The following is a 24,274-nucleotide window of genomic DNA, read 5'->3' on the forward strand; positions in this document are numbered from 1 at the left end:
TATAGTATGTGATCAGAACCAAGTTATAGAGATGAAAAGAACTGCTGTTTTGAAAAATATATGCTTCTTTATCTCTTGCAAAGGGCAAGTCTCACCTAATGCATAAGATTGCTTAAAAGATATATTTTAAAAGGAGCACTAATTAGATAGTAAATGTTTAGGGACATTATCTGACTTGTATCTGAAAGCATTTCAGCTCTAGCAACTTAGTATGCATAAGTGCACATATATTTTAAAATGCAGCCCCCCTAACTAGTAGCTGCTTACATATTTTGTGAAAAGATTATATTTTTTGAGGAAGGAAGATTTTGTTTAGATGTATTTTGTGAACCCTTGATGAGGCATATTAAGAGATAACTAATATTGCTATACATTTTAATATTTTTTCCTGTGTTACTGGCCCTCTAACTCTGCCAACTCATATTTCTGGCCACTGCACAGTCCCAGATTTTCAGAGTAATGTAGGTACATGTTCTCATTCTCGTGTAAGTATCAGTGATCTTTCAGAACGGAGTACATACAGGAAAGAGGCTGTCAGAGATTCACTCTGGATTGTGCACGGCATGTGAAATCTCTCTTTGAAGTGGTTACAAATAAATGCTGAACCTGTCCACTTCATTAAGGCAGAGGTTCTTCCTTTTCTGCAACCTTGTCCCTTCTCACACTTTCTAGAGTTTTTAGTTGCCAACCTGGGAATGGTCTTGCATAGGACAAACTCTCAGAAGGCTACCTACGATACTCTGCTCTTCTCAACATCCTGATGGTGGACCTGCCTTTTAGATTCTGAGCAGGAAGTTTGTAAGAAAGGAAAAGAGCAAAAGAATTACGTTCCTGTCACCTGTGTTCTCTCTCCCTCCAACTTGCTAAATGTGGACTCTTCTAAAGAACTTGCTGAAGCTGACATCCCAGCTTGAGGTTTGCAGTCCAGGACTACAATCAAAAGAAAAGCATTCCACTGATTCCTACTTGACTAGAACAGACACATAATCCACAGTCTTCTCTGCAAGGAAAGCTGCTGTGAAATCATGAGTATGAATGCTTGCTGCTGCTACTGCTGCTAAGTCTCTTCAGTCGTGTCCAACTCTGTGCAAACCCACAGACAGCAGCCCACCAGGCTCCCCCGTCCCTGGGATTCTCTAGGCAAGAACACTGGAGTGTGTTGCCATTTCCTTCTCCAATGCATGAAAGTGAAAAGGAAAAGTGAAGTCACTCAGTCGTGTCTGACTCCTAGTGACCCCATGGACTGCAGCCCACCAGGCCCCTCCGTCCATGGGATTTTCCAGACAAGAGTACTGGAGTGGGGTACCATCGCCTTCTCCGGTATGAGTGCTTAGTTGGCATTAAATACAGTCCAGGTCACATTCCACTTGATAAATCCCAGGGACTATTTAGGAAATTGTTTTTGAAATGGGTATTGTGTTAAAATCTGATAAGACTTAGTATTTCTTTTTAAGATATAGCAAATTAAAAAATTAATGTCACAGTGATCTAACTTACATTTTGTCTGCTCTTGCCAGTGAGTACCAAAAAGCAACTTGGTAGGATTCAGTCTTTGGGAGTTAAATTCTGGGGTCATAGGATCAATACAATACTTGCCAGACCAATAAAGCTACTCAGACTTGTTTGTCTCAAAACCCTGAATTACTCTGATTGTATTATATTCTCCTAAGCAGATTAGATGAATAGGAGAGCTAAATTATTATCACAGTTACACACTATCTATACTCACCTGCACTTTTTTTTGGAGCAGGAAAGAAATTGGCGAGACCAGCTTGAGTTGGTACTGTGCTTGCTACAAGTGAGCCAGAAGCCCATTGTGTGGCATTTCCCGTGGTATCCAGGCTCTGCGGGGTCCTGAGGGCATTGCTCTCTGGGCTTAACTGAACCACATCTCACCTGAATCTGTTCAGATAGTATCATTCCCTTACTTGTGGTGTTTTACCAGCTAAATTCCAAACATGTAATGATTTTCTTCATCCCTTGTTTAGCTAGCTGCCTTTGGATCTGGATAATCACATAGGAAAGAAGCAGATGGGAATTGTAGACATAAATATTATATTAGGAGCATTTCAAGACAGAATTTTTCTTTCCTATAGCAGGCGTGTTGGGGCAAAGGAAATATGCTGCTAAAACTCAGATTATGCCTTTTTAAAATTAGACAAAATACAGAGTGATATATATAATTTGAATTTTTGGAAACTTTAGCTGTGTTCTCAACTTTGGAAAAAGTATCCCAGTTGTATTGTGTTGTGTTGGCATTGTACAAAACTTAACAACCATATTGGTCTAGAAACGTCACTGTGTTAAATATGTAAGGTCTTATCTAGTTAGGTTTGATTACAGAAACTAATAAAGTATTCTCTAAATTTAAAAAAAAATGCATGTGACTTTGACTCTTCAATATCAGTTTCAATATCTTTTTCCTGCCTTTACTTCCCTAAACATTCAACTTGTATTTCATTCTCAGAGGACCTTGCCTTCTCTTAGTTGTAGACTGTGGTACAGAGGAAGAGCAGGATTCTGGGATTCAAGGAAATGAGAATTTCAGTCCAAGACTTGATCATTTCCTAGCTTACCCTAACATATATGTATTTTTTCTGAGTCTACTTTTCTGTTTTATAAAATTAAGATAATATTCCCCTCAAAGAAGTATTTGTGAAAATTGAGTGATATCCCAGTATCATACCTCAAATACGGTGATTAATGAAAAAATGTGTCAACTGAAAATGTTTTGAAATATTAACTTTGGTACATTTGCCTTTCAACTAGAGTTTTGATGTGTATCAATAAGTGTATTAAAGGATTTCATATAAATTAAATAGTTTCATTTAATTACTCAAAAACGAATGCATTTTCTAAAGGTAGAACTTCAATTTGGGAGTAAGTCCTAAAACTTGGGCCAGTTTATGACATTTCTGTGTCCTCTTGATAATTAAGAAGATGTCAAGAATCTAGAAATGAGAATTTAGAATTCATCTCATTAGAAATTTTCACTTTTGTAAAATCATGTGTCATGGAATTGTTGAGAGCTGTCCAAAGAGTATAATTATTATATATGAAAGCAAACCCAAAGAATAAGTATCTGTGGATAGAATTCACCTGCACCTAAGAGAAATAAAAGATATGGAGACTTTCTTCCCTTCTGCTCTGTTGAAACCTCCTTCCCAGTGTTTAACAGAATGATACAGCTTAGGAACAGCATATTGAGTGGGTGTTTTCAAGTGTTTTGTTCATACAGCTCAAGAGAGAAGATTGCAAAAAAGAAAAAGAAAAACTCTATTGCAGTTAGAAATAAAGTGGATCGGTCAAAGATCTTGAAAGAATTTACAATATCCCCACACTAACTGGACTCCAAGAAGCTTCTGCACTTGAATTGACACCCTTATGTTACCATTTAAAGTTAGACAACATTTAGAAAAACATTCAACCTTCCATTGTCCCAATTCACAAAAGATAACTAATAAGGCTCAACGAGTCTGCCTGGGTCAAAGTGTTGAAAACCTTCCTTTGATCACAGTAACATCTCTATTTATATGCTTTTTAAATACATTTGAGTTCTCACTTCCAGCATTTGTGATCCATTGAGAATCTCAGTCTCACTGTTCTTAGTCTGCTCTTCAGTAAAAAATGAATTGTAATACCCGTAGTACTCACCTCGCTGAATTATTTGGGAAGATGACTAAAGAGAATACAAGCAAAAGCACTTGATACTAACACACTGAAGCAAATTATAAAAGTGTTCACAGTTTTTTCCTTCCTTGTAGCGATTTACTCTTTGCTATGTGTATTTGCATCTTTTCCCATCAAGAAGTACATTTTCCCATCCCTAGAAGCAGGACTGACCTTTGGGCTTGTACTGACCAATAGAATGTGTCAGAAATCACACTGTAACAGTTCTGACCCACCTAGGCCTCAATAGACTCTGCAATCGTCTGATCTCGGGGACTGGGGGTGGGGGGATGTGGTCAAGGTCCCCATGAGCCAGGTCAGCTGTGAGTAGCTAAGCCTAGATCCTCAGCGCTCCTAGATCAACTCAGACTCCCGAGCCAGCCGTATATGGACTACAGAGCTGATGACGGGGCAACTCTAGACATCTTTGATTAAGCTTTCTTTTTATGATGGTGGTTGGCATCCTCAAGGACTTAAATATGAATTTGTAAAGGCTGAGACACGGAACAATCCATGGGACAGAATCTGGCCTAATTCATTAAATTATGGACCTTAGAATTCCTTTTGTTAACCTCCCATGTAATTCTCCACAGTCATGTCCTCCTGCCCTTAACAATTCGTTAGAAACTCAATTATATTCTTTGGGAATGAGTTCTTTCCTCCAAAGCACCTGAAGTCCTCATGCAGTGAGAGCAGGGGTTCCAGATAAAGGCTTGCATTTTTTTTGAAGTGTCAGAAAACTCTTGTAACTATAGAAAAACACATAAAAGTATCTCTCCTACAAGGGGAGAATAAACAAGCTTTTACTCCCTGTGGTTTCTGTCACTAGTATTTTTTCTAATAAACCGGAGAATTGTTAGGAAAGAGAAATATGAGGAGTACTGCTTATGAGTTAAAAACAGATTAAGAGTGGCATAGTGGTACCCAGGGAAGAAGACAGAAAGAAGGAAATGGGGTGATGTTCTGGGTCTGGGAGACAGCAGACAATTGAGCCCAGTAATGGGATCCATTTAAGGTATAAGAGGGACGTGGGGAGGACTGCCATGAGCAAGATGATGCTGCAGTGATGCCAGCTCAAGCCAGCCCAGAGGACCCAACCCAGCACCCTAGTTTAGAAGAGGCTGCTTACCCATTCAGGCATCTGCTCTGGTCTCACACTGATTCTCTGCTCATGCTGCTCTGGGGTACCCCGTCATCATCTGCAGCCCTGGAGAATATGCTGCTCCCCAGCACCACTCCTGGGCAGTGAACAGGAAGAGAGGGGGCGCACAGCAGAGCTGCTGCTCCACTTATCACAAGGCGAGAACGTCCAGGACTTAGGGCCAGACTCAGGACATTGATGAACTCCAAACCAAGGGTAGAGGGGAATGAAAACCATGATTATCCTCTTACAAATGGACACTGGGAAGTACTACTCCCTCCCCGACCCTCCATAAAGTCCTCCAGGTCATTCCAGGCAGCACTGAATCCTATGTCAACCACAACTTACATTCAGTGTGGTCTCCCCGTTTCATATTCAATCCTTCTTCCAGATGAAAGGGTTTAAAATACTTGTAGCAGCTATCATGCCCTCTCTGTCTTCTTTCCTCTGGGCTAAGTTTCCCGTGATCTTTCAATTAGAAAATCAGTATGCCTGAATGGAGCCATTTGAAGAAAGCTCCCAGTAGCCTCACTGAAGCAGGGAACCCATCTGTAACTAACAGAACATTAAATAGGGAAATCCCCTTGATGCTGTCTGCAAGACAGCCATCAGCACAGTGGGCCCTGGTAAACAAAGTCATCAGCGCTAGAGTGATAAAAATTAGACAAATTAAAAAGCTACTCCCGAGTGAACAAAAGACTGTTTTGTCTTACAAGTGAACCGTCTGGTGGTGTTCAAAATGTAAGCCCTCTGAAGGCAGAGCCAGCATTTCCCATTACTTCCCAGAGACCACCCTGCCCAGATGTGGACACAGAGTTTTCACTTAGTACATCCTTAGGGAGACGTTTGTGAATTGAACGTATGCTCTGTCTCCCTTCCATCATCTTTAAAGTCAAAGGACAGAGGTGTCTACAAAAGGCAGCAAAGGGGTACACATTTGTGCTGAGAAAATGGCATGCTGAATGGTGGGACTCCAGGATGGAATAAATTCACTTTTATGCAGAACAACCAAATTCACAGACTTCCACACAGCCCTAATGAAACTATACCCTGTATTTGATTAACACTGGAATTACAGACATAAAATGTACATGAACTTTCATTGCAGAGAGTCTTGCTGCTGCTGCTGCTGCTAAGTCACTTCAGTCGTGTTCGACTCTGTGTGACCCCATATACAGCAGCCCACCAGGCTTCCCCATCCCTGGGATTCTCCAGGCAAGAACACTGGAGTGGGTTGCCATTTCCTTCTCCAATGCATAAAAGTGAAAAGTCAAAGTGAAGTCGCTCATTTGTGTCCGACTCTAGTGACCCCATGGACTGCAGCCTACCAGGCTCCTCCATCCATGGGATTTTCCAGGCAAAAGTACTGGAATGGGGTGTCATTGCACTCTCCGGCAGAGAGTCTTAGAATCCCATTTTCCAAAGGAATCTATATAATCAATAGGATAACAATTTTTCCAGTTTTAATTAAAAAATGTTGGCATACATCACTGCATAAGTTTAAGGCATAAAATATGATGGTTTAATTTACATACATGATGTACGACAGTAAGTTCAACTAAAATTCATCTTATATGGATATGGTGAAAAGGCAAAAATGCCTTCTTTTGAGGAGAATTCTTAGGACTTAACTACTTTCTTAACAACTTGCTCCAACTCTTTGTGACCCCCATGGACTATACACTCATGGAATTCTCCAGGCCAGGATACTGGAGTGGGTAGCCTTTCCCTTCTCAGGGGATCTTCCCAACCCAGGAATTGAACCCAGGTCTCCCACACTGCAGGCAGTTTCTTTACCAGCTGAGCCACAAGGGAAGCCCAAGAATACTGGAGGGGGTAGCCTATCCCTTCTCCAGGGGATCTTCCCAGCCCAGGAATTGAACCGGGGTCTCCTGCATTGCAGGCGGATTCTTTACCAACTGAGCTATCAGGGAAGCCCATGTCATACAGCAGTGTTAGCTATAGCTATTGTGCTGTATGTTACCTCCCTAGTCATTTATTTATCTTATAACTGGAAGTTTGACCACCTGCTCTAATTCCCCTCTCCCTCCCCTCCACCTTAGTAACCACTTTTTTGTTCTCTTTTTCTGAGTTTTGTTGTTTTTAGTTCCACATATAAGTAAGGTCATATACTATTTGCCTTTCTCTGTATGACTTATTTCACTTAGCATATTTTCAAGATTCATCCATGTTGTCATAAATGGTAGCATTATCTAGCTTTTTTATGACTGAATAATATTCCTGTGAGTGTGTGTGTGTGTGTGTGTGTGTGTGTGTGTGTGTATCACAATTTCTTTATCCATATATAGTATCCATATACTGGGTATATTTTAAGATGACGTTTGCTGCTGTTGGGAGAACAAGGGGCAGGAATGTAATCAGTTAGAAGTTATAGCAATTGCCTGAGTGAGAGGCAATGATGGCCTGTGCCATGATGATGACAGAGATGGTGAAGCACAGTAGACAGAGGTAAGGTACATGTTGGTGGATTTGGCTGGTCGTTATTAGACATTGTGGGTGGAGATGAGGCATATTTGAAGAATGCCACTTGTGTTTCTGACTTGAATATCAAAGAATTTCAAAGAAATATCAAAAGAACGTGAAAGGGAGAGTGTCATATTCGTCACGGTTAATCCCCCCAATTCCTTCTTTCAAAATGATTGATAAATCCAAGCCAGTAGCCCTCAGTAGGGCATGTGCCCCTCCTCTACCTCTCACTCCCCACTGCCCCAGGGTAGTGGAGGCAGGTGTCTTAGAAAAATGTGAGATGGGGGAAGTTTGGAGCTTTCCTAGTGACTGAGAAATGTTACTGCTATTTTTCATTCAGTGTTCCAGAATGGTAAACATCCTGAGATGCATAAGACAAGTTAACAAAACAAAATGTGAATTGTCTGTCTTGCCTGAAGTACCTGTACACCCTGTAGAGAAACCAAGGCCGAGGCCTCTTAGGACAACCTCATTCCACACACTAATAACTGGATTAGGGGTAGACCTGAGACCCTGTTTTACCTAAGGAGAAATGCGCTAGAGACCTTCCATGAAAGGTTCCTCCTTTCTCGCTAGAGACAGACAAAGGAAGAAAGGGCCCCCTTTTCCCTCTGAACAGTGTTTTCCCTCTAAACACTATTTAGATGTGATATCTGGACCTTCTGCAGACATCTTAGGAACAAGAGGCAGACCAATCTGAGAGTAGGGCTAATGAGGATGAAAGAACAAAATAGTGAAAAGAAATAGGACCTTGGCAACTTCACTGAGCTGCTGAGTCAAATAATCTCAGTTCCCCAACCCCAATCATGATGTTAGATAACAGTCTCCTTACAGTTTAAGTCAGCTTGAGCTGGATTTTTTTTGTTACTTGAGTAAGATACACCCTAAACAATAGAAGAAGGAAACAGGTTTTGGAGTCAAAAAAAATTGAGTCCCATTTTATGATAGAGTGACATGAAACCAGATTGTTGAGTATGTGCGTTTGGAGTACAAAAGCAAGACTGGACCTATCCTTAGAATCAACAGTGGCAGGATATGTGTAATGAGTATATCAATATACATATTGTGAACCAGATCTTCACAGTTTACACCATTAAAGATGGCATACCGAAGATCACTAAGCATTTTGATGAATTGTTCTGGCCTCTTCCTACAGTACAGGCAAGACAATCACTCATCTCAAAGTCTTGAGGCCATAGATTTATTTATGTGTTCTGATTGTTGCATGGATGCTTGGTTGCTTCTCCCATACTAAATCACAATCTGATGAAATTATTTAATCCATATCCACCATACCACCAAATAAAATGCAAGGCACTCAGCAGGTACTAAACAAGTGCTCATTGAACTAAAATTGCTCAAAACATCTGTTTCATTTTATAGTTGTTATACATAAAGGGTAATTTTGTGGACTGTATCATGTGTCTTAACCCAAATATTGCAAATTGGAAACCCACAGGTATGTCATTGTGTGGCTTAATGTTTCAAAAAGTTTGAATTATACAGTCATCAATATTTAAATAGTGGGAGATTTCACCTTAAAATCTGGATGGTTGCTTCAGTTGATGATCTGATAGCAGTGGTCCCATCTTTTTGCCCATCAAAGAACTAGAGTTGAGTAAAGGGCAATGCCCTCCCTCCCCTGTCTCCAATAGCCAACCTCACTCACACTTGAGTGAGTTCCCCTTACTTAATCTCTGTACAATCAACGGGTTGAACAAAGTGATCTTGTTCTAACATTATGTGCATCTGAAAGCCTGTTTTTATCAACAGAGGAATGGATAAAGAAGGTGTGGTGCATACATAAAGTGGAATATTACTCAGCCATTAAAAATAATTAAATAATACCTTCTGCAGCAACATGGATGGACCTAGAGATTATCACGCTGAGTGAAATAAGTCAGACAGAGAAGGAGAAATATCCTATGACAGCTCTTATATACACAATCTAAAAAGAAATGATACAAATGAACTTATTTATGAAACAGAAACAGATTCATAAACTTAGAGGATGAACTTATGGTGGCCAGTGGAGGAAGAATGGAGGGGAGTTTGGGATGGACATGTACGCACTCCTATATTTAAAATGGATAACCAACAGGGACTCGCTGTAGGGTACAGGGAACTCTGCTCAATGTTGTGTGGCAGCCTGGATGGGAGGGGAGTTTGGGGGAGAGTGGATACAGGTACACGTATGGCTGAGTCCCTTTGCTGTCCACCTGAAGCTATCACAACATTGTTAACGGACTGTATGCTGTACGCTCAGTCGCTTCACTTGTGTCTGACTCTTTGCAGCCCTGTGGACTATAGCCCGCCAGGCTCCTCTGTGCACGGGGTTCTCCAGGCAAGAATACTGGAGTGGGTTGCCTTACCCTTTTTCAGGGGATCTTCCTGACCCAGGGATCGAACCTGCATCTCCTGTGTCTCCTGCATTGCAGGTAGATTCTTTACCCACTGAGCCACTTGGGAAGCTTGTTAATTAGCTGTATTCCAATATAAAATTGCAAGTTTTTAAAAAATAAATAAAAGCCTGTTGTTATAACAACACAGTAAATTAGTGATATTTCCGATTGCTTTTTCCCTTCTGTCCGTCACTCCTGAGTATTCAGCCGTAATACTGTCTGTCCCTGGTTTTAACCTACATGTAATACCTGATGAAAACAGAACAGTCAGAGTTGTTCTATTCAGCTGCCACATGGTTTGATTAAAAATGAAACTACATTTTCTCCTGTTTACCACAAGAGAGTACCTTCCATTAGTAAGGTGAAAATCTAATAAACCAGGTAAAAACCAAGCAATGCTGAAATGACTCAACCAGCAAGAACATAAACAGACTCACCCTCCATCTTACTACAGAAAGATAGAGAAATAGCTTGAAAACAGTTTTTATGTGTGTTGATCCATTCAAAAGTTACTTATAAGTCAAGATAAATGTAATAATATTTATTATTCGATTAATAATAGATAGCTCAACTGGATACTATGAACTTTATATATGACTCCTTTCCTTTTTTGATGAAGGAGTATTATTACCTATTTTCAGTCCCCTCGAGATACCCTAAGGATGCATTTTCCATCTTTTATACCACCCTGCTGTTCTATTCACTCTGGTGCACTAACAGTCCCACCCTCATTGAATCCATTTGAAAGATACACAGTGAGGTGAGACATCAGGATTTCAGCTTATTTTCCCTTCTCATCTAAGGCTTACTAAAATAAAATGAAGCCATGGTCAATAGCTGTATTAAGCAACAATTGTACATTTTTGTACAGGGGTACCTGGGGCCACCCTCTTAACTCTGGTAACCACGTATCTAAAAGCCTCTTCTGCAAAGCACTATATTTAAAGGCTTTGTATTGACACCTAGTAGATGATACTGATGAATAAAAGGAAGAGCTGGTGTTTCTAATAACAGAGAAAATAGGAAGCCAACCCCTGTGAACAGTGAGTTAGACAAATACCCTTTATGTCATTTATGTCAAGCAAGGCAAAAAAAAAGTAGAGAAGGAGAAATGTAAATCAGCTGCTCAGATGGTCATGGAAACACCATGACTGTTAAGGCTAGCCTATAATAAGGAGGAAAATGAGATCACCACTCCATTTATCTTCAAAAATTTCTTTTGCTCGCTTGAACATACAATATCCTGATGCATTTACTTCACAAATACTATGCACTGTTTTTTATCCTCACTCAACAATGTGCTTAAACAGAGTGTGCAATTAGGGTAGACAAGCAGCAATAAGTAGCGATAGACAGAATGATCTTTTATTCATTTAAAATGTTAAAGAAAAGATGTCTAAGTTTTACGATTATGTTGACTTGAAAATTCTTTTCAGCTATGAAGGAAGGTATTTAAAATAGAGAGTGCATTCTAAAGTTTTCAAATGTAATTATACCAAAGAGCAATTACATAAAACAAGTCTCAACTTCCATATATAAGGAGAGATACCTTTTCCTAAGATACTTGGGAAAGAGGCTTGAGCTTCTGCATTGTCTAAGCACTGCAGCTAGGATGCGATGTGATTGATTCATGGGCAAAACATTATCGGGAATGAGGCTTCATTATTCTGTATTCTCCTTACACCCTCCCTTGAAGAGACAACAAAATATCCAATAAAGCTTGAATCAATAGAAAAGACAAATTAGCACTGGCGAAGTGCCTACTTGCTGTCTCAGACATGGAGTTAAAGTTTCAAGATGCTTACTTTATCTACATTTTGATAAATTCCTTTCACAGTCATAGTTTCTACAATTTTGACCTGGTTCTGCATTGTTTTTAAGCTTCAAAAATAGAGTTGGAATCCCATTATTCCAAATTGATTAATCTTTTCTACATTTATTTGAAGAATGTAAGTATCTACTCTGAGTATGAAATATATATTACTGATGTAATCTAGAATACAGTGATGGAGTCCATTATTATAACTTTATTCTGAAGCAAATTATTATATGGCATGTATAGACAAGTATTCAAATCAAAAATTTTCCTATGAATTCTTTGGTTTAGAAATTTCTAAACATGAAATTGAGTGATTTAATAATATATTCTTAAGAAGCAGGTTCAAAGCCAGGGTTATAAAATTAAAAGAAGATAAAAAACAAAGCCATCACTGTTTAGGTCGTTGGTTGGATTAATAAACTATATGTCAAATATTTAAGAGCTTTCAGCCTTATTTTAAAAGTAAAATATGGTGAAGTACATAAACTTTTTCAGAGAATTACATACGTTGACTGCTCGATACTTTTATCTCTTCACACATTCATTCATTCAATGTTTATTGAATCCTTACTACATACTAGGACCCAGCAGAAGTTTTAAAAATACCAATTGAATGACATTTTCCATAATCATAAAATATATAGAGACACACTGCTCTTATGTTCCTGTGTCTGTTCATAAAAAATATAAAACATGTATTGATCTACTTGGCCAGCCAGGAACTAGGCAGGTAACAGTGCATGGCTTAGCGCTTTTGCTACCTAGAGAGAGAGCTTTGGAGCTGCCACCCCCCTAGGGGAGATGCTGTCACATACGCCTTTCTGGAAGGGATTAAGAAAGCCAGAGCAGCTGGGACCCATTTTCAAATATAAAACTGGCATGAAAGGCTTTATGTGAACGACTAAAATGCTAAGTTCAAATAAGCTGGAAGAACCTAAAAAGGGGAGGCATTAGTCTTGGTGTTAAACCAAAGAAAATTGATTAGATCGCGAAATAGGCAGGTTTAACTTCTGATCCGGTAAGCCTAGGAAAATGAAAAACAAAGATCTGTACCTTTATTCATCTGTGTTCTTGCATATTATAGCCAGAAGATGGGAAGAACTGAAGGCTACATAAGAAATGCCCTAGGCCTAGCTAAAATAATCAATACTATGATTTGGGTTAAAAAGCTTTCACGTTCCAAAATTTTAGATAACTTTTGGTATATCCTATTTTTGAAATTTAAAAGATGAGATTTTTGCTAAAACAAGGTAGCATTTGTCACATTCTATCCCTTTGTCATCTCCTACTGGGAGTAGCCCTTCATTGGTTAAGTGACACTTTCAGGGAAAACTGTCTATATCTTCATACAGAAAAAGAGTTTAATGTCAGCTTACAACAGGTTTTTACATTATATTCTTAGATATCAAAGTATTTTGGCCTTTTGTTTAAATTTGAATTACAGTCAAATGAGATTGCAAAAGCCCTAGAAGTTCAGTGTGTATGTGTTAGTCCCTCAATCGTGTCCAACTCTTTGCAACCCCATGGATTGTAGCCCACCAGGCTCCTCTGTCCATGGGATTCTCCAGGCAGGAATACTGGAGTGGGTTGCCATTTCCTTCTCCAGGGGATCTTCCCAAACTGGGGATCGAACCCAGATCTCCCACATTTCAGGCAGATTCTTTACTGGTCTGAGCCACCAGGGAAGCAGGAGTTTAGAGTGGGGTCAAATTACAGTGAAAATAATGAGACAACCTTGTTATACTTCCTGTTTTTCTATAGTCAAGTGATGATAGTGATAAGTATTAAATTTCTAGACTTATGGAAACACTACCTATGAAACAGCACTTGGATGTTTTTGAGGTGCAAATTTCCTAACACAAATACAGAAGCCCAACAATTATTGTAAGCACTTTCCATCATCACATTGCAGAAGTGTACAGAATTAGCGAAAATAAAGAGAAACAGTATACTACTTAATAGCTGACAGCCAGAAATGTTTGCTCATGAACGCTTTGCTGACTTTTGTCAAATATAGCCTTCCACTGAGCCTAGCTCCAGATTTTACATGGTATGAATACTATAGAATATAGGTATCATTTAAAGGTCACAACTTCAGGTTCTAAATAAAAAGTCATTTCTAAATTACACACATTTAATTTACTTAGAGAAATTACATTTCAATATTTTTTGAAGTCAGTAACATGTAATTCTCATATTCCCTAAAGTTTTCTTCTGCTAAGAAACCAAAGAAACATTCCCGTTCATGAAGGAAATGAATTTATTGGTGTTGGAGGGTCTAGAAAACCTACTCTCTCATCTTTTCCCCTATGGGTTCTGATAAACTTGAGGAACAAATAAAGGAGACTAGATGGGGGTCAAAAAAATTGCTGAATAGATTTAGCACTCTCTAGCACTCAGCCCTGGGATTTCTTTGGAAGGAATGATGCTGAAGCTGAAACTCCAGTACTTTGGCCACCTCACGCAAAGAGTTGACTCATTGGAAAAGACTCTGATGCTGGGAGGGATTGGGGGCAGGAAGAGAAGGACGACAGAGGATGAGATGGCTGGATGGCATCACTGACTTGATGGACGTGAGTCTGAGTGAACTCTGGGAGTTGGTGATGGACAGGGAGGCCTGGTGTGCTGTGATTCATGGGGTCACAAAGAGTCAGACACGACTGAAAGACTGAACTGAACTGAACTGAGCACTGGCTACATTATAGTACTAGTAAAGTTCCCTAATACTTGTCCCACTCTTTCCCCATGTTTCAACCTTGGGGTCTACCTTGGGAAAGGCTGAAGCTACAGAGCTATCTTAGCCAAACACCCATGTGGAGCAAAATGGACTATAATACCCTCTGTGACACACCAGAGACCGGGGTGCATGGTGACTTCACCCACTGATTACTACAAGCCAGTGAATGGCTTTCTAATCCTATCTCACCAACCAATATGTCAATTAGAAAGAAATCAGCCATAGAGAGAGGTTTTCCCCTTCAGTACTGCCCTCCTTTCAGGGTTTAGGGCACAAGCCACTCAAGAGAATCAAAAAAAAGATGACTAGGTATTCCCCCCAAAGCTAATTTTATTAGCATATTTTTATTAGAAAATTTATTATAGCTTTCATATTACTCACGTTTTTATGTTTTCTTGGCTGACTGCATAGCAGGTGGGATCTTATTTCTGCCACCAGGGATCGAACTCATGCCCTCTGCATTGTAAGCACAGAATGCCAACCACTGGACCACCAGGGAAGCCCCTACTCATGTTGTTTAAATAAAAGAAAGTCTATTATTTTGCCACAGTACTTTCCAAGATTAATAGATTACACAAGATCATCTGGCCGTTTTCTCTCTTCCCCAGTGAAAGTCACAAACAATTATTGGCCATCTGTTCTATTGACTTGATAGAAAATCATCACAGGATGTACAAATTGTATCAAGTATATCACTTCACATGTGCATTTGAATATTTGTCGGATGGGAACCCTTGTTTGTATAATGGCAGCTGAGATGATTCTGAGGGATACTGGCCCATGGGGTAACACTGGAGGAAGCTTTCTTTCAAGGTTCCTTCATGCATGGATTCACCCACCACATGCCAGCTAGTGTTCAAAGCACTGCAGCAACAGGCTGGGCCCTGATCTTATAGACATTTTTTTTTTTAATTATTCTTTGTTCATCATGGACTTTTTTGCATCAATTTTTATTTTTATTTATTTTTTGGCCATGTCTTATAGCATGTGGGATCTTAGTTCCTCAACCAGGGACTGAGTCCGTACCCCATTCAGTGGAAGCATAAAGTCTTAACCACTGGACACGTCACCAGGTAAGTCTCCTCATAGACTTTCATTCTGTAAGGTGGTAATAGTCAATAAGCAAAAGAAATACATAAGCAAGATAAGTTTATGTAGTGATATGTATGCTGCTGCTGCTAAGTCACTTCAGTAGTGTCTGACTCTGTGCAATCCCACAGACGGTAGCTTACCAGGCTCCCCCGTCCCTGGGATTCTCCAGGCAAGAACACTGGAGTGGGTTACCATTTCCTTCTCCAATGCATGAAAGTGAAGAGTGAAAGTGAAGTCGCTCAGTCATGTCCGACTCTTAGCAACCCCATGGACTGCAGCCTACCAGGCTCCTGCATCCATGGGATTTTCCAGGCAAGAGTACTGGAGTGGGGTGCCATTGCCTTCTCCGAGTGATAAGTATGGAAAGCACTAAATCCACTTGATGTAATAGCTGAAATCAGCTGCAAACAGGAGAGAGGGGAGGAATTTGAAGTAAGTGGTCAAGAAAGGCTCTCTAAGAAGAAACCATTTGGACTAAGAACTAAACTGAAAGGAGCCAGCCAGACGCAAAAGGAAGCACATTAAAAGTCATAAGATGCCAAGGTCTAGAAATGAGAAGCTACAGTTTCAAAGATCCAGCCTATTTTATTCCAAGAAAATTGCTCTATAAGGTGTTACCATACAGTCAAACAGCTCACTGCTTTGTAAATAACACATGGTAAACCAGTGGGAAATGGCATATGACTAACGATGAATCCTGTGGTGTTGATCTGTGATGAGGGATGAATGAGTGAACATATACCCACTCTCTACTAAATGCCAGGCACTGATAGTGGCTGTTTTATACCCGGTTCCCTTTGAACAAATATATCCATTTTTTATTCAGTGAATTTGTTTCGGGTCCCTCTGTGTGCCAGGCACTGTACATGGCATCTGATTCCATTGTGAACCTGACAATATGCCCAACAGGCACTTGTGCTCAATTGAGGGAAGTTGACAATTAAAGAAACAATTGTAAAAAAAAAAAAAAAAAAGAAATAAAGAACAACTGTGATATAGCTTGATCAATGCTAGCAAATGAGTAAAACAGGTACTTCAGGTGGATAGGGTATTTCTCTTAGGCTCCCGGGTGAAGAGGGTCAAGAAAATCTTTTCGGATGATGTGACACTTAAACAAGGTTTTACAGATGTGCTGGAAATAGCCAGGCTGCGTGCCTAGAGAAAAGAGGTTAGGGAATTATAAGTTCTTCTCCAGGTCTGGAGCCATAGAAGGTAAGAAAAACTGCTAAGAGATAAGACAGCAGGATCAGCCGTAGCAGATCAAGCAGAGCCCTATATGCTGAGCAAAGGCTTTATGTGGAAGCAACAGGGAACCACTAAAGAGCTTTAAGCAGGGGATTGACAGACTTGTGAGTTTTTCAAAAATATCTCTAGCTTCAATGTGGAGATTCCAAGGTGGGGAGAAAGAAAAGCAGGTTGAACACAACGTGAACTTAACCCATTCAAGTACTGCTATGAAAACTTGAAAACCTCCACGAAGCTGGATTTCTGCCCAAATCTCACAGTGTGTTGCTTTAAGTGAGCTTAATAAACCTTACTTATAAATTTCACTCACATTTTTAATACTCAGGTGGTGATTTTGATCACATGACGTTGCATTGTATCACTTACTTCAAGTATGTTTGAAATGTGCATTTTTTGCTGAGTCAGCACAGCCATATCACTTAGCTCAGGAAAACATGTCAATCCTTATGCCCCTCAAAACTGCCATTAACACACATAGCATCAGAGTTTTCTAAGTGATAAAAAATTAAATCATGACTCTTTTCAATGTATTCTAATCAGCTACTCCATTTACTGTTTTCAAATGGTAATCAATTTGGCTCCAAATGAACAGTTTCATATTCAGCTTGCTCCATGAAATCTATGAATGCATTTATGATTACAAGTTATAATTATATTACTTTCATAAGTCACTTACAGCAATTGAACAAACTAAGGAAAAGAGATTCTTGTGTGACAGTACAATTAAACAATATGAACTATAAGACTCTACTTCATATTCAAAATTTTAGTTATGATGTATTTTCTGAGAAATGATATTTTGAAACAAATATAGATATTTTTCAGGTTAAGACTTTATGACTTTAAATTATGGGCCACCAAGCAAAATTATCAAGTAATACATTATACTTCATTATATGCCAAATCAAATACATCTCGAAAAGAGAGAAATCTCTTTCAATAAGGAGGCATGTGGAAATGTCTGCAGCAGAAAGACTGCTTGGGAAAAGCCAATTATAATTTTACAATACCTACTATGTGCTGATGCTGAGCTCCAATACTTTGGCCACCTGATGCGAAAACTGACGCATTGGGAAAGACCCTGATGCTGGGAAAGATCGAGGGCAGGAGGAGAAGAGGACAACAGAGGTTGAGATGGTTGGATGGTATCACCAACTCAATGGACATGAGTTTGAGCAAGCTCCAGGAGTTGGTGATGGACAGGGAAGCCTAGAGTCCATGGGGTCACAGAGTCAGACACGACTGAGTGACTAAACTTAACCATGTGCCAGGCACTGCACTCTTGACTGTATGTTATTTTGACCTGTGTCATCTATCTCACCTGAATACCTGAAAGAAGAACCCATCTTCCTCAGATCAGAATTCATCTATTTCAAGTAGTTAGGTAGTTATAATGGAGAAGGCAATGGCACCCCACTCCAGTACTCTTGCCTGGAAAATACCATGGATACAGGAGCCTGGTAGGCTGCAGTCCATGGGGTCACTAGGAGTCAGACACAACTGAGCAACTTCACTTTCACTTTTCACTTTCATTCATTGGAGAAGAAAATGGCAACCCACTCCAGTGTTCTTGCCTGGAGAATCCCAGGGACGGGGAACCCTGGTGGGCTGCCGTCTATGGGGTCATACAGAGTCGGACATGACTGAAGCAACATAGCAGCAGCAGGTAGTTATAAAAGGGACTACAACATTTTTCAATTGTCCATTGCCACATAACACAGCACTCTCAAACTTTGGGAGCTTAAAAGAGCAACCACCATTAATTATCTTTCATGATTCTCTGCATTGAGCAGGCAGTTCCACCTCTGTGGTGATGGGTAGGGTACAGGGCTAGTTGAAAGGTCTACAATGGCCATGCTTACAGGGAAGGGAGCTGGTGTTGGCTGCCAGCTGGGAGGTCAGATAGGAGTGTTGGCCTGAGGCCTTGATTCCTGTATGTGGAGGCCTCCCTACATGGTTGCTTGGACTTTCCTACAGTACAGAAATTGTGTTTCAAGAGGGGGAATTCAGAGTGAGCATTCCAAGAATATAAACACACAAGCAACACTTTAGGGGTAGGTAGTATAATGCTCCCTATAAAGATACCCTTGCTCCAATCCTCCAAACCTGTGAATATGTTATCTTACATTGCAAAAGAGATGGTGCATATGTGATTAAGTTACAGTGAGGTGGGAGAATTGGCCTGGCTTATTATCCTAATGGTCCTAATGTAATCACAAGAGTCTCTATAAGAAGGAAGAAAGAGTAAGGGAAAATTGATAATGTTATATTGATGTCTTTGAAGGGGCAGGAAGGGGCCATAAGCCAAGGAATGCAGGGACCTTCAGAGCTGGACAAGGCAAAGAGATAGATGCTTGCCTAGAGCCTCTAGAAGGAATGCAGTCCTGCTGAGATCTTGACTTTTGGTCCAGTGAGACTTCTGATCTACGAAATTATGTCTGTTTTGTTTCAAGCCAGTAAATTTGTGTAATTTGTTTAAAAGTCAATAGGAAACAAATACATTTGTCATGTCTCTGTTGTTATTACATTTGTTAATATCCAGTGGCTAAAGCCCAAAGTCACTGGACTAAATTCATGGAGGCATGATTCATTGTAACAGTCCACTACCAAAGTCACAATCCAACACAAACACCATTTTCTTCCAAATGTTTTCTGATTTAGTTTTCCACTGATACTGTGACAAACTTCCACAAACTTAGTGACTTGGCAACAGCACAAATTCATTATCTTAGTTTCTGTAGGGCATAAGCCTGCTATGTGGTTCACCAAGCTAAAATCAAGATGAGGGCAAGGCTGCACTCCTTACCCAGAGGTCTGGGGAAGAATCAAGTTTGAAGCTCATTCGTGTTGTTGGCTGAGTTCACTTCCTTGGGGTTGTAAGACTAAGGTCCCCATTTCCCTACAGGCTGTCAATGAGGCATGGCCCTAGCTCTATAAGCTTCTTTTCAGCCCTCACATGTGACCCCTGACATCTTAGAATGACCAATAGTGCATAGACTCCTTCTCACACTTGGAATTTTCTGGCTTTTCCTTCTGCTACATCTTCCTCCAGCTGGAGAAAGTTCTCTGCTTTTAAGGGATCATGTGATTAGACTGGGCCCACTATAATCATCTCCTCATCTTAACATCTATAACCTGAATTACCTCTGCAAAGCTCTTTTTTTTTTACCATGAAACAGCATATTCACAGGTTCCAGAGATTAGGGCATGGAGATGTTCAGGGTCATTATTCTGCCTACCACAGTTATCAGCAATCAGAATCTTCATGCCAAAGAGAGGTGAGAAGTGCAGCATTGATCTGCTTTGTGCTCTGTCCAGAAAAAAATCCCTCAAAGGCACAATTAGCACAGATAAACCCATCATCATTCTGCTGTCCACTGGCTCCAACAGCATCTCCAGGAGACAATTTATGTGAGACGTTACTCCTCCAAAATTAGTCACAGTTGGGTATTTCATAACTAGCTCTGCTCCATCGTTAAAGGGAAAGGCTTCTCAAAAGAGCAACAATGCTGTTTTCTGCAACAACCACAGAAACTGCCCTCCAAGACAATGAAGAGGGATGACCACTCAAAAATCCATTGGTTCAAGATGATCTCACGACATCATACGGCAGACTGTGTACCTACAGTGACGGTTGCATCTTCACACCCCTCTTTACTCTCAAGGATTTGGACTTTCTGTTCAGTATTCTGAATCTACTAGTGGCTTCTTTTTTTTTTTTTTTTTTCTTTACTTTAAACAACAGAAAATTATTCTCTTACAGTTCTAGAGGCCAAAAGTTCTGAAATCAAGGTATCAGAAGGAGCCTGCTAAGAGGTCCGAAGAGGCAGAGTCGCTCCTTGCCTCTCACTGTCTCCCGGTGGGGCGCTCTCACTGTCTCCTTGTGGGGGCGCTCTCACTGTCTCCCGGTGAGGGCGCTCTCACTGTATCCTGGTGCCAGGGCGCTCTGTCTCCCGGTGGGGCGCTCTCACTGTCTCCCGGTGGGGCGCTCTCACTGTCTCCTTGTGGGGGCGCTCTCACTGTTTCCCGGTGGGGCGCTCTCACTGTCTCCCGGTGGGGCGCTCTCACTGTCTCCTTGTGGGGGCGCTCTCACTGTCTCCCGGTGGGGGCGCTCTCACTGTCTCCCGGTGGGGCGCTCTCACTGTCTCCCGGTGGGGCGCTCTCACTGTCTCCCGGTGGGGGCGCTCTCACTGTCTCCCGGTGGGGCGCTCTCACTGTCTCCTTGTGGGGGCGCTCTCACTGTCTCCTTGTGGGGGCGCTCTCACTGTCTCCCGGTGGGGGCGCTCTCACTGTATCCTGGTGCCAGGGCGCTCTCACTGTCTCCCGGTGGGGCGCTCTCACTGTCTCCTTGTGGGGGCGCTCTCACTGTCTCCCGGTGGGGGCGCTCTCACTGTATCCTGGTGCCAGGGCGCTCTGTCTCCCGGTGGGGCGCTCTCACTGTCTCCCGGTGGGGCGCTCTCACTGTCTCCTTGTGGGGGCGCTCTCACTGTCTCCTTGTGGGGGCGCTCTCACTGTCTCCCGGTGGGGGCGCTCTCACTGTATCCTGGTGCCAGGGCGCTCTGTCTCCCGGTGGGGCGCTCTCACTGTCTCCCGGTGGGGGCGCTCTCACTGTCTCCCGGTGGGGCGCTCTCACTGTCTCCTTGTGGGGGCGCTCTCACTGTATCCTGGTGCCAGGGCGCTCTGTCTCCCGGTGGGGCGCTCTCACTGTCTCCTTGTGGGGGCGCTCTCACTGTCTCCCGGTGGGGGCGCTCTCACTGTATCCTGGTGCCAGGGCGCTCTGTCTCCCGGTGGGGCGCTCTCACTGTCTCCCAGTGGGGGCTCCCGGTGGGGCGCTCTCACTGTCTCCTTGTGGGGGCGCTCTCACTGTCTCCCGGTGGGGCGCTCTCACTGTCTCCTTGTGGGGGCGCTCTCACTGTCTCCCGGTGGGGGCGCTCTCACTGTATCCTGGTGCCAGGGCGCTCTGTCTCCCGGTGGGGCGCTCTCACTGTCTCCCGGTGGGGCGCTCTCACTGTCTCCCGGTGGGGCGCTCTCACTGTCTCCCGGTGGGGGCGCTCTCACTGTATCCTGGTGCCAGGGCGCTCTGTCTCCCAGTGGGGCGCTCTCACTGTCTCCCGGTGGGGCACTCTCACTGTCTCCCAGTGGGGCGCTCTCACTGTCTCCCGGTGGGGCGCTCTCACTGTCTCCTTGTGGGGGCGTTCTCACTGTATCCTGGTGCCAGGGCGCTCTGTCTCCCAGTGGGGCGCTCTCACTGTCTCCTTGTGGGGGCGCTCTCACTGTCTCCCGGTGGGGCGCTCTCACTGTCTCCTTGTGGGGGCGCTCTCACTGTCTCCCGGTGGGGGCGCTCTCACTGTATCCTGGTGCCAGGGCGCTCTGTCTCCCGGTGGGGTGCTCTCACTGTCTCCCGGTGGGGCGCTCTCACTGTCTCCCGGTGGGGCGCTCTCACTGTCTCCCGGTGGGGCGCTCTCACTGTCTCCCGGTGGGGCGCTCTCACTGTCTCCTGGTGGGGGCCCACAACCCTTGGTGCCCCCAGGTCTGCAGCGGCTTCACTCCAGTCTCTCCCTCTCTTGTCACACAGCCCTCTTTCCTGCGCGTCTCTCTGTCTCTGTGCCTTCACACGGCGTCTCCCTCTTCTTACATGGACTCCAGTCATATTAGATTAAGGGCCCACCCTGGTGACCCTATTTTAGTTTGGCTACAACTGTAAGAATCTATTTCCAAACAAGGTCACATTCACAGATCCCTGGGCTTAAGACTTCAGCCTATCTTTTTGAAAGACACAGTTCAACCTATGACAAGATTTATTCATTTTTAAAAGCTCTGTCTAATACCCTTGGGACACATACCCGCCACTAGGTGGCTTCTTTATTGATAAAAAGCAATGTAATTAGAGCATCTGGGATGAGTGAGGTTATCCTATGTTATACACATGAGAAATGTCTCTTACTTTTAGATACATAGGCTATATCTTACTTATACATATATACAAAGAGGGATAAGTAGGTAGAAGCATAACTATACTTTTAAAAAACCCAAATGCCTTACTGATTCATTTCAAAATACTCTTTAAAATCATTGGAGATTTAAGGACAGTCTTGAAAAACAAAGCCATAAAAATTAAGCTAAGGAATGTTGAAATAGCCCAAGTTAGTGGGGAGTGTTTTATCCTAACATTTTTATTAATTGTTATTCAACTAGAAGAGAAATATATGACTGAGCTGGAAGGAAAGAACACTTAACACTCACTTCTTATCCATGATTGCAAATTTAAATTCTGTTCCTCCAGGGAAAATTTCAGGGTGCTGCCCCTTCTACCACCAATGACAGAGATAGCTTGGGACACTTTAGAACCACCTAGAAGAAGTAAATTCACGAGTTTTTAGTCTAACTTCATACAGTGAGGTAGAAGAGAGCCTCCTTCTGGTCAACTAAATAGAAGAGAATTTTGTTTTGCATGGAAAGTTCTTTGCCTATTTTAAAGTTGAAATTGCAACCAGCTTCTCTTATTGAAATAGTTTCTGCAGTATTAATAGAAGAAAAGCAATGAAAATGATCACACTGTACTACCTCAGCAGAAATGTGACCAAACATACATGCACTTCAAAGTAAATAAAATTCTACACTGTTTCAATTACCACATAATCATTTCACACAACAGTCAAATTCCAAAGAAAACACAGCCTATACATATGTTCTCAAATTATGGGTAGATTTGGGACAAATCTTTTAAGCTAAATGACTTGAAAGTGAATTTTTTAAATGACATTTTCTTTATTAAAATATTCATTAATTTGATGTAGCCTAGATGTAGAGTTGTAATGGATTTTTAAAAAATATGGAATGCCTCACAAATTTGCATGTCATCTTTGCACAAGGCCATGCTACTCTTCAATGTAATATATATTCCAATTTTAGTATATGTACTGCTGAAGTGAGCACTAGATTTCTAATATTTATTATAATAAATGAACTATAGGAGCATAAATCCTGATTCATATATTTTAATTTGTAAATATATCACTTTGATGAATGGAGTCATTTTTCTGTCCAATCACATTAAATTACTTCCATAGCCAAATCCCTGGAGTAAGTAATGAGCTCATTCAGGAAATAGCCTGCCAAGTGAAGATTTGGCACACAGTAGGCAGTCAATAAATACTGAAAATAACATGTATTCTATTAAGGCATCCATAGTATAGATTTTCAACCACATGTAAACTCTCCAGTTGAAATGTTAACAGCAGTCATTAGCCTCTCATCCAACACACCTGAGAGTTGCTTCTCCTTCCATTAATTGAAATGCTTTCTGGAGACACACATTAATTAGTAATAATCTAGCTTCCTGTGCAAGTAAGCAGTGATCCCACCAATGTACTCTGAGATCATATAATAATGATTTTAGAGTCACTGCATTCCTTGTTCCCTCAGTTTATGTTGATATTGAATTACATGTCATAATAGAAATAATCACTTATCAAGAATAATCAGGGAGGGTGAGGTTCAGATGAGTCCTTTCGCATCATCTTGGAAGGCTTCCTAAATCCTCATTCATAGATATTGAATGCCAGGGTGGGGTGGTGGGGTGGTGGGTAGTTCCCTGTACTAGGCATTGAGTATGCAGATGTGAAAAGATGTGATTCCTGTCCTCAAGAAGCTTCTAATCTAGTAAACAGAAGTTTAAGCTC

General features: G+C 41.6%; 1 non-coding gene across 1 annotated transcript; it reads right to left on the reverse strand.

Moving 5' to 3' along the window:
- Positions 1 to 23,418: 23,418 nt before the first annotated feature.
- LOC112584784 lies at positions 23,419 to 23,528 on the reverse strand. The gene has a single exon (XR_003109188.1). It is a non-coding gene; the product is annotated as a U6 spliceosomal RNA (small nuclear RNA).
- Between the last annotated feature and the right edge of the window lie 746 nt (positions 23,529 to 24,274).

Source organism: Bubalus bubalis, chromosome 4 (assembly GCF_019923935.1).
Source record: "Bubalus bubalis isolate 160015118507 breed Murrah chromosome 4, NDDB_SH_1, whole genome shotgun sequence".
NCBI classification, from domain to species: Eukaryota; Metazoa; Chordata; class Mammalia; order Artiodactyla; family Bovidae; genus Bubalus; species Bubalus bubalis.